This window comes from Pinus tabuliformis, chromosome 6, assembly GCF_031772625.1.
Source record: "Pinus tabuliformis cultivar Carrire ecotype Pingquan chromosome 6, CPIR1, whole genome shotgun sequence".
Taxonomy (NCBI): Eukaryota; Viridiplantae; Streptophyta; class Pinopsida; order Pinales; family Pinaceae; genus Pinus; species Pinus tabuliformis.
In genome coordinates this window covers 1,806,192,125-1,806,203,316 of record NC_142292.1, presented here as the reverse complement: position 1 = coordinate 1,806,203,316, position 11,192 = coordinate 1,806,192,125, and positions in this window count along the sequence as shown.

Here is an 11,192-nt window from a genome sequence, read left to right as displayed (position 1 = left end):
ATTGTATGCACCCGGATTGATGAATTAATTTAGCAAAGGGTTGAATAGTTTATTCACACTCGGTCTCCAACATTTTGGCGTCGTTGTCAGAGAAGGCTAACAAGGTGCAAGACATGATCTGTATGACCAGAGTATCAATCTCTTGTCTTAGGGAGGGAGGTGCTACCCTGCTCTACGACCTGAGCATAGTATTTTGATTTTCATTGATTTTATTGTTTTTGGGCCCAGTTGTTTGCTTTGGATAGATGTTTTAAATTTTTATGCATTATGAAAACCCAATCTCTCGTTCTGGGGAGGGAATGGTCCTTTAACACCCTACTCCAAGTCCAAAGCTTTATATTTCCTTGTATGTGTGTTATTTTCTTGTTTAGTTTCTTGTCCTTGGTAGGGAAGGGTCTTTTGACACCTTGCTCTAGGCCCTGAAACCTAGATCTCTTTTTATCCGTTTTCCTTTATTATTTGCTAAAAATCGATCTCTCATCCTAGGGATGGAATTTTCTTTTGACACCCTGATCTAGGTCTTGAGCATAGTGACTTAATTTAGACATTTTCCTCTCACGAACTTGCATGAACAGAGATTCAAATAAAAGGGGTAGAGGAAGAGCCCCAAAAAAGGGAGGATGGGATTTGGGAAGGAATACTTATATCCAACAAGTCATCGCAAAAGTTGATTCAGAGGCATCTTCTCATGCTACTGTAAGGCTAGGTATTCGAACAAGATATGAGGGACAATCTGTAGAACAGCCAGTGCTGTCCACAGTAACCCATGTTGATTCAACACAGCAGACCCTTCTAATAGGAGAAGAGGTACGCAGCAGTATACCTAATAAAGAAGTATCGTTGCTGGTAGCAGAGGAAGAATAAGTTGCAAGAAAAAGATCTGAGGGACCAGCCCATTCTATTCTGGAAGAAGAAGTCACAAAGAAGGGGTCTGAAAATTCAAGCCATTGTGACAGAGAGGAAGAAGTTGTAGGGGTACTTATATCACCAAGGGATAAAGGGAGTGTTGTTAAAGCAACTCAAACTCCTGTGATAAGAACCCTTCCATCATTTCCTATAGAACCTGCTGAAATCCCCAGTGATTATTGGAGGATATTCATGGCACCTACAACCTCTACTATTGACTTCCCAATTGGGGATCTTGGGACTAGTGCACCAACGAAGCCCATTCCTTTAACAACTTTACCTAGCTTTCATGGGCTGACTTTGGAAGATCCTGACATGTTCCTATTTGAATTTGATATTGTATGTCGGGGATATGACTATATAACAGATGCTCAAAAATTGAAAATATTCCCTGCTACACTAAAAGGGATAGCCCTGCGATGGTTTATGGGTCTAGGAGGAAAGACTATCTCCACATGGGATGAGATGAAAACCTCTTTCCTAGAGAAGTATCAGGACTACTGTAAATCTCGAGATATTAAGGAAGAAATTTTTAAGTTCATGTAGAAAGAAGACGAGAACATGGAGGATTGTGTGGAACGGTTTAAGTACACACTACAAATATCAGGTCATTCTACCTTGGATAAGGACATTTTAAAAATTATCCTTCTCTGAGCCTTTCGAGAAGATACTTTGCAGCTGTTAAACATAGTGGGGAAGGGAGACATATCAAAAGAGGACTTCGATACCATCCGTGAGGTGTGCATTCAGTGCTCGAGCAGATTTGCAAGGAATAAACAGGGAATTTGGTCAAAAAAAGTATCTGGTGGATGTGTCACGAAAGCAAAAATTGGAAATCCACTGGATAACTTGAGGACTGATATCCTGAGTACCCTATTTGCACAGATGGACGCACTACATGTAAAACAGAAACAAATGGAATTGGAAAGGACTATGGCTATATTTTGCCCAAAGTGCAGAAACAAGCATCCACAGAGAGAATGCCCATTGAACCGTGTAGAGGAATGTGAAATCTGTGAGCTGAATCATGCAACAAGTTCATGCCACTCCTTGCATGGATTGAAAGTAGTTTTTCAAGGGACGGGTGAAGAGATTGAGTAGCAGTACTTTATGGGATCCAAAAATCCATGGCAACCTCAACCACCAACTAGAAATCAAGGTATGTTTTTGGATCTATCTCAGTATTTCAATAGTTTTAATATGGGTCCTCAGTCCATGCCTTATCCACCTATGTGGCTGTAATATCATCTTCCAGTCTGGAAGCAATGGGCTCCTCAAGCTAGTTTGAGTTCTTCATTGGCTATGAACTAGCGTGGACATTCTCCTACTGGGAAGTTTCCCCAGTCAATGCCACAATAGCAACTCCAGTTGCCCTCTAATATGCCTCCTAGTAATCAACCTGTTTGTCCTCAAATTCCTATCTAACCCAATCTGAATCCTAACAATAAAGGGGCTCAGCAGGCTGAAAACTTGAACCTACCTTCATACAACATCTCCACCGTAGAAATTTATGAGATGAATTTGAGATCTGGGCGGGCAGTATATGCTCAACCCTCACATGTTATCATTAAACAGGTTGGCAGTGAGGAAAAGAATCAGAAATAGTTGAAGGGGAATCAAACCAAGTTAGTAAATTTCAATCATCTCCTCAGCTGTTAATTACTCAAGGACACCGAGCTGAACCACCTTATCCGGAAAGATTAAACTCTAGTAAACAAATCCCTCAAGCTAAGTTTGACTTGTTATGGGAGTTACAAATTTTTTTTGGAAAGGTCTCCCTGTTATAAGCTATGAGGGACATACCTATATATGCAAAAACTCTCAAGGAATATTGTGCTAAGAAGCCTAAAAATAAATCAAGGGACCCACTCAGCATTCATGTGATGGGAAAGGTATCAGATTTTATGATGAGAAAGACCATGCCTGTGAAATATGGGGATCCCGAGAACTAAATTCTAACCATGAAAATTAATGGAGTAGAAATTTCAAATGTGCTAGTAGATTTGGGCACCGCCATAAATGTCATTACCATTGAAACTATGCATGCACTCGGTCTTCGAAGCCTTAAACATACACCTACTATGTTAGAGCTGCTAGATCAATCTACAACCAAGCCTGTAGGAAAATTGGAGGATATCACAATCTTAGTCGATTCATGGCATTACCTTGTGGATTTCCTAGTACTGCAAAAGCAATCCCCAGCTAGTGGCCATCCCTTGATTCTAGGAAGACCGTGGCTGACAACCTTAGACGCTTATATTAGGTGTCGTTTTTGCCACATGGTTATCTAAAATGGGCAGGTTACTAAAAATCTTGTTGTATACCCTCCTGCAGAGCCTAGCCCATGAGTGAAGCTAGCTGGCTACAAGAAACCTTTACTAAAGGAAGAGTCTGAATCTGAAAATGAGGAATTAAGACCAGTCCTTACTATTGGATAGGCCCTTCAGTTGAAAATAGAAATAGAAGATGACACAATTACCACTTTTATTAGTGATCCCTGTTCTATTTCAGATTCAAATCAGTGAATCCTAGAGTCTGTCTTGAGTTGTGAAACGTAGGAAAATATTAAAACAGTAGATGGATTCGAAGAGATACCTACAACTGTGTCCCATGATGGCATTTCTATGGAGATAGAGCCAGCGAAGACCCTAAACATTAATCCATATCTGCCAGAATCCCAGACGAAACATCGCTTGGATGTTCTTTGGAAACACAAATAAGCCTTTGCCTGGGACTACACAGACATGAAAGGGCTTCCTGCCAATATATGTACCCATCATATATACATCAACGAGGATTGTTGTCCTGTGAGACAACCATAGAGGAGGATGAACCCCACTTTGAAAAACATTGTCAATGAATAACTTCAAAAGCTGTTGGATGTAGGATTTATTTACCCCATTCCAGACAGCCAATGGCTTTCCCTGTTCATTATTTTCCCCAATAAAAATGGTAAATGGCAGATATGTGTGAATTACAGAGAATTAAATAACGCAACATAGAAATACCATTTCCCTTTAGCGTTCATTGATCAAGTCTTGGATACTTTGGCTGGGAAGAAGTTCTTCTCCTTTCTAGATGGATTTAGTGGGTACAACCAGATCCAGATAGCTTCTGAAGATTAGGATAAAACCACTTTCACATGTCGTTGGGGAACCGTCGCATACCAGGTCCTTCCATTTGGTCTTCGTAATGCACCTACAATGTTCCAAATGGAAATTTCTGGGATTTTCTCTAATCTGGTAGATGACAATGTTAAGATTTGTATGGACGATTTCACTCCATAAGGGGACTCATTCGAGGAAGGGTTGGAGAATCTAGAAAAAATTCTTGACAAATGTAAATGGGCGCATGTCTCTTTGAGTACATTAAAATGTCACATGATGATGGAGGAAGGAATAGTCTTGGGGCATTTTCTTTGAGATACTGGAATTCGAATGGATACAGCTAGTATAAAGGTAATATTTCACTTCCCGATACCTAAAACACCCACACAAGTATGTAGATTTATTCGTTGTGTTGGTTATTACAGGCGCTTTATAGAAAATTTTGCTAAAATAGCACATCCACTTTTTCAATTGCTAACAAAAGATGAAAATTTTGTGTGGACAAATGACTATGATGCAGCCATTGTGAAGATCAAGGAACTTGTCTATAGCTCTCTGATCCTTTGAGTATCAGACTAGACATTACCATTCCATATTCATGTTGATGCCTCTCAAACAACAGTTGGGGTAGTTTTGGGACAGAAAGTGGACAAGGTACCATATGCAGCTTACTATGTTAGTAAGAACTTGGCTCCTGCTGAGTTAAACTACACAGTGACTGAAAAAGAATTTCTTGTTGTCATCTACACCATCAACAAGTTTGGGAAATATATTACCAAGTATCCCACCTTTGTACATATTGATCACACAGCAATTAGGTATCTGATGAATAAACCCATTACTCCTGGTCGTATTACAAGATGGCTTTTTTTATTTCAAGAACTTGACATTACCATAGTAGATAAACCAGGAAAGGACAATGTGGTTGCTGATTTTCTATCTAGACTGGAAGGTAATGCTAAAGGTACACCCATAGAAGATATTTTTCCAAATGAGCATCTCTTTGCAATTTCTGCTAACACTCCGTGGTATGCAAATATTTCTAACTATCTTGCTACATGGAAGGTACCTTGTCACTTGTCATACAGGGAATGACGGAAAATTATTCATCATTGTCCCTGATATTCATGGATGGTAGGGTGCCTTTTTCACATAGGGATTGATCAACAAATTTGGCGTTGTGTATCTGAGGATGACATCTATGAGATACTGAAGGCTTCCCATGATGGCCCTTGTGGAAGACATTTTGCAGATAAAAGAATAGGCCACAAGGTGCTGCAAATGGGATATTACTAGCCTTCTATCTTTCGTGATGCTTGAGACTATGTCCGAAGATGTGACAGTTGTCAACACATGGGACAACCTGGAAAATCAGATGAGATGCCACTATAGCCCCAAGTAGTCCTTAAACCTATTGAGAAGTGGGAAATTAATTTCGTTGGACCTTTCAACCCACCTTCTCATCAAAAAGTTCACATTCTAGTTGTCACTGAATATGTGACTAAGAGGATGGAAGCTAGAGCTATTGTGAAAGCAACAGAACAAGTGGTTCCAGATTTTCTTTTTGAAGAGATTTTTGCTTGATATGGTACTCCAAGGGAGATTGTTTCAAACGGAGGGGCACAGTTCACGTCCCACATGATAGTAAGGATTATTCATAAATATGGGGTTAAACACAGAGTGACAACTCCTTACCACCCCCAGGTGAATGGATAGGTAGAAAGTACAAACAAGGTATTGGAAAATATCTTGAAAAATACAGTAACAAGCGATCGCCGAGATTTGTCTTAAAAACTTCTAGAATCTCTCTGGGCATATAGGACAACATGGCGGAATACAACCGAGTTTTCACCATTTGAGTTAGTCTATGGGAAATTCCCCTTGTTTCTGGTACAATTTGAGATCAACACGCTCACAACAGCTTTGGAAGTAGGATTAGACTTATCAGAGGCCCAGAAACATTGGCTGGAACAACTCAACGTGTTAGATGAAATTCATTTAGTAGTTGTCCAGAAAACTACTACTATTCAACAGTAGAGAATGAAGTGGCATGATAAATTTATCAAGAACAAGGTGTTTCATACAGGAGATTGGGCATTGCTCTATGATTCATGTTTCAAATATTTTAAAGGAAAGCTTTGCACTCACTGGACATGACCCTATGAAGTGGATGCTATCTTTGACAATGGAATAGTCAGATTGGTTACAATAGATGATACTCGTACTTCTTTCATAGTGAATGGACATCGTCTGAATTTATACCACCGTCCAAATTCTATGGATTCCTTCATCAAACATATCTCTAATAAATCTGGCTAGATGGTTTTTGGTGCAAAAAATGCTCTCTCTACCTTCTAAAATAATAACAATAATAATAATATGTTGTTACTGCTTACTTGTTTGTCTTTTGCAGGGACAATGATCAAAACGTGACAAGGAGGAGCTGAAAGAAAATTTTCCAAGTAATAGTTGATGGTGTTACTCTGTCGGTGTTATTACTCCACCGTTGTTGTTACTCTATCGGTGTTGTTACTCCACCGTTGTTGTTACTCCACCGGTGTTGTTCCTCTGCCACTTTTGTTACTCCACCGGTGTTGTTCCTCTGCCACTTTTGTTACTCCTGAAAATTTTTCTAAGTGTCGGATGTTGTTACTCCATCAGTGTTGTTACCCTGTCGATGTTGTTACTCCGTTGGTGCTATTACTCTGCCAGTGCTGTTACTCCGTTGGTACTGTTACTCTGCCGGTGTTGTTACTCTGCCGATGCTGTTACTCCTTCGGTGCTATTACTATGTCAATGTTGTTACTCTGCCATTATTGTTACTCCATCGATGTTGTTACTCCGACGCTGCTATTACTCCACTGGTTACTCTGTTGTTACTCCACTATCAGGTAGGTCGCTAGGTATGCATCCATTTAATTTTACAGATTCAATTAAAATATTCCATTAATGCGACATATACATGCCACAGATGGCCACATTTAATTTGGGTGGGCCCCGTCATGAATAAATGACAGTGTACTTAAACTATAGTAATCATACATCATTAGTAAATCTGATGCAAATAGTAACCCAAAAATACAGTTATTTTTTAGTAATGTCCAGGATGCTTTTGAATTTGAATTATGTACGCCAATAACCTATCTGTTTTTTTCCCAATGCATCAAAATTAATTACTGTAATTATTCCATTGTATTGCTCTAATTTGCCATCATTTTTTGCATTTTCCAAAATCTACCAGCCACTTTCACTACCCTTTTACCTCGTGCCCCCACCATGCTGTTACCATTTTCGCTATTAGTGTGGATTGCTGCTACTCTCTCCCCAACAGCCGATTGCATCGATCGTGATGTTACTATTTCTATAGCGATGGGTGGGTTGGTTGTGCATCATGATCTGGAGGATACCACATTGGTCCGCAACGCTAGGAAGTGTGGTAGAGCTACGTCAATGTAGGTTGGGACGTTGATCTTGATAGGTTGCAATGGTTCGACAAAGGAATTGCAGTAGAATTCGCACTCAACTTGGGCGAAGACAGCTCACGGGTTAGACGGATAGAAACCCCTGTCATAGAGGAAGCTATCGCAAAGGTTATTGGATTACCCTAGAAGGGACAAAGCTTGTTTTCATGAAGAACCTCCCTCCCGGAGTTCCCTAGAGCATTTCTGCAGGCTGGTGAGAGTGTCATCCAAAAAGGCTAGGGGTATGACTGAAAGTCATGCATCCATGGGGCAATGTAGTAGGTTTTGTAATGAAATACATAACTTGTGAAGGGAGGTACACCACTATATTCAAGTATCACTTTAAGGTGTTAGCTCACCTCCGATTTCCATAGTAGGAGGCCTTCTCATTGAACAAGCCTTTCTTTTTGTTAAAGAGCTTCCAACTGATGGTGCAATCTACTTGGCACTCACGACAAGTTGGAGCAGTCATTAGCAACCATGAACTGTTTCAACTACTGGTTATGCATGCACTAGCCCAGTTTCAAATTCTATGGGAAACATTCCAGGAATCAACAAGAGAAGAGATAGCAGCTGTTATAGATGCTAGGGAAGAGGAGCCGAAAGGAATGGAGGAGGCACCAGCAGTAGAGGATGAATATGTAGACCAAGCAGAGCCACAAGAGATGGAAATGGAGGTCGAAGAATCAAAGCAAGGAACAATGCTTGAAGTGTAAGAAACACTCGAGGCTGTTAGATAGGAACCAACATCGATTGTGTAGCCGACGGAAGAAGAGGTACGGAGCAAGGAAGGTCTGAGATGGAAGACATTATCAGTATCACAGTTGAAGCTGTCACACAAGAACCAACCTTGAATGTGGAGCTGATGGAGGAAATTGTTAGTGTCACAGTTGAGGCTATTCCATAAGAACTAGCCTCGACCATGGGGCCAATAAAGGAAGATAGACCAGAAGAGGAAAGATTTAAAAAGGAAGAATTTGTTAGTGCCATAGCCAAGTCTATTCCACAATACCTAGCCTCGATTGTGAGGCCAATGGAAGAAGACGGGCCAGGGAAAGAGAGGCCCAAAGAAGAAGAGACCATGGAGCCGATAGAGGAAGGAATTATGGACACAATGGATGGGGTTGACACAGTGATACAAGAGTTGACCTTTATTAATGATGTGCCATAGGAAACAGTGCCAGTGTCATCTGCTCAGGAAATGTTGGATACGGGTGGTGGTGTTGCACAAGAAGCAGCACCAACCCATCTGGCTCCAGAAAATGTGGAAGAATTAAATCCTAAGGTTGACACTACTCCACAAGAACAAGTGTCAACCGCGAGACAGGAGTCCACACAGCAGGAAGACTCGGGCTAGAGCAGAATTGTTGCAGATAAGGGAAAATACCTTGACGACACAACCGGGATAGGTATAGACCAGGCACAAAACATTTTTCAACTTTCTTTTTGTGCCCCTATTTCGAGAGGAGCGAGGGTGTCTCATTATCCCCAATGCTCAAAGAAGGACGTTGTTGTTCCTCTTATTCTGAAGTTTGATGGTCTGATTAAAGGTCTGATTGCTACCAGTATATTGGCTGCAGTCTCCTAGCAAGATTTTCCCGAAGGACAGAGGGAGGAAGAACACCCCAGAGAACCACAAGAACAACATATGGGTGACGAAGGCATTTTTCAGGCAACAGATGCCCTGGAACACAGAAGAGAGGAAGAAGCAGGTTCTTCTGAAACAGGGGAACTAGGAAGGGATATTCCAGTCAAAATGCTGGTGTATACTCCTCTGGTCGACCGACCACCTGCCAAAACAGCTCCAGAGAAGGTTAGGGTAATTGCTAAGAAGGAGGTAATTCCTCTTTAGGAAGGGGGACCAAGCAAGACAGTCCCAACAGATGAACCTGTGTATACTCTCCCGAGTAATCCACCACCTGACGAACCAGCTGCAAGGCTAGTTGAGGTGGTTGTCAAGCAAGAAGTAATCAAGAGAGAGGAACAGAGGGAGGAGAACCTACCAGAAAGCCTAACTCATATTCCTATTATTAATCCACCACCTGTTGAACCAGCTGCAAAGATAGATGAAGTGGGTGTTAAGAATGAGTGGATAGAATTGTGTGAGAAACAAATGTCATCCCTTAAAAAGAAATACCAGCTACAATTTAAGGATACGATGCAGCTGAAAACAGAGTTTCGAAGGCTGAGAAGGCAGGTGCATCGACTCAAGAAATAGGTAACGAAGTATAAACGACAGGCTAAGAAGCCCAAATCTATGGTGGTCGAGGCAGAAACACAGTAGACAGTATGCCGACAACCTCTATTGCTACTAAACGAAAACTATCAAGCACTTGTTCGAAGGCTGTGAATTCTCCTTTACAGTTGAGATTCAAACTTGGAAATCCACCACCACCCACTACCAGAATGAGGTAAAAAGAGTCCTGAAGCAGGTGCCCAAGGCTATTTTTGAATATGTAGAGTATGTGGACATATTACGGCTGAGGTATGCGAAGCAACAACTCAACGTAGAATGGTTGGAAGAACAAGTGATGGATTTGAAGGCTGACAAAGAACAAATGTTCAGCCTGGCTCAAAAGGTAATGGCATGCCACCCTCCTACTTCTAGCTATGCCTTGTTCTTGCATGAGAAATCTCTTTTCTTTTGTCTAGAAAGCATTAAGGAGGAGATTAGTCATGAGATCAAGGACAGTGTACAGTTCCTTTGTATATTGAGAATCTGTGACTTAGCAACCCAACACTTGATGTGTGAGCTCTATCTCCATGGATAACTCCTACGTTCGGACATAGAATTTAATCTGGTCACATATGTGGGGGACATTCATTTAAGGGCTCTTACCTCTACACTCTCAATCAGATAAATTTGTAGAAGGCTTCTAATATGCTTGAGTCAAATCAAAACATGAAGCCTCTTATGATGAAAGGAGAGCATGAAAGGTCAATAACTATGTACAATAAGCACACCACCTTTTTAGAGATAGAGGGAAATAGAGAACGAATGCTGAGGCCCTTTCAAGATGAGGCCCTTGATAGTTGTCAGAAAAGGTTGATGATGTCACCCACATCTATCCAGAACAAGGAACCTTTTGGAGAACCAAATTTTGCACGGGCACTAAGTCAAGTGCCAAGATATGTGGCATGCGTCCAAACATGCGGGGTCCAGTGGATGGGAATCCGGTTCAGGTTCCCCGTCATTTGGTTTCCAACAGAGCACTATACCCCAGCATATAATGTACCAGATGATTGGTGGAAGGAAGTTCTTCTCTCAGAGGGATACAAGGTTCCAGGAATAGACATGGCAGAAGAATATGATCTCGCCCAACTCCATGAGGATCACAGCCAATCTAACCCAAATCTGTGGAGGCGGCAAGCTACATGAGTACATGCAGAAGGCTAGTTTGGGGGAGATGTTGGGCACCAAATCTACTTATCTCTTCCTCACATTTCCACCCATCCTTTCATCCTTTTTGCACTAATTGACATGCATTTATTATGACAAACCTATGAGGTAACCCTCCTTTCTAATGCTTATTGGAATATTTAATTGGTGAAGTAAAGTCACGAGGGTTTTGCATATGCGAACTCCTAAAACTTGTTATGTCCGTAGATTCCGATGAACAAGTATCACTTTCACAATATGTAGCAGCAGTTCCGCGATTCACAGCAATTGTTCGGCAACACTGAGACAGCATAACCAACTCACAACTATTTTCAAGCC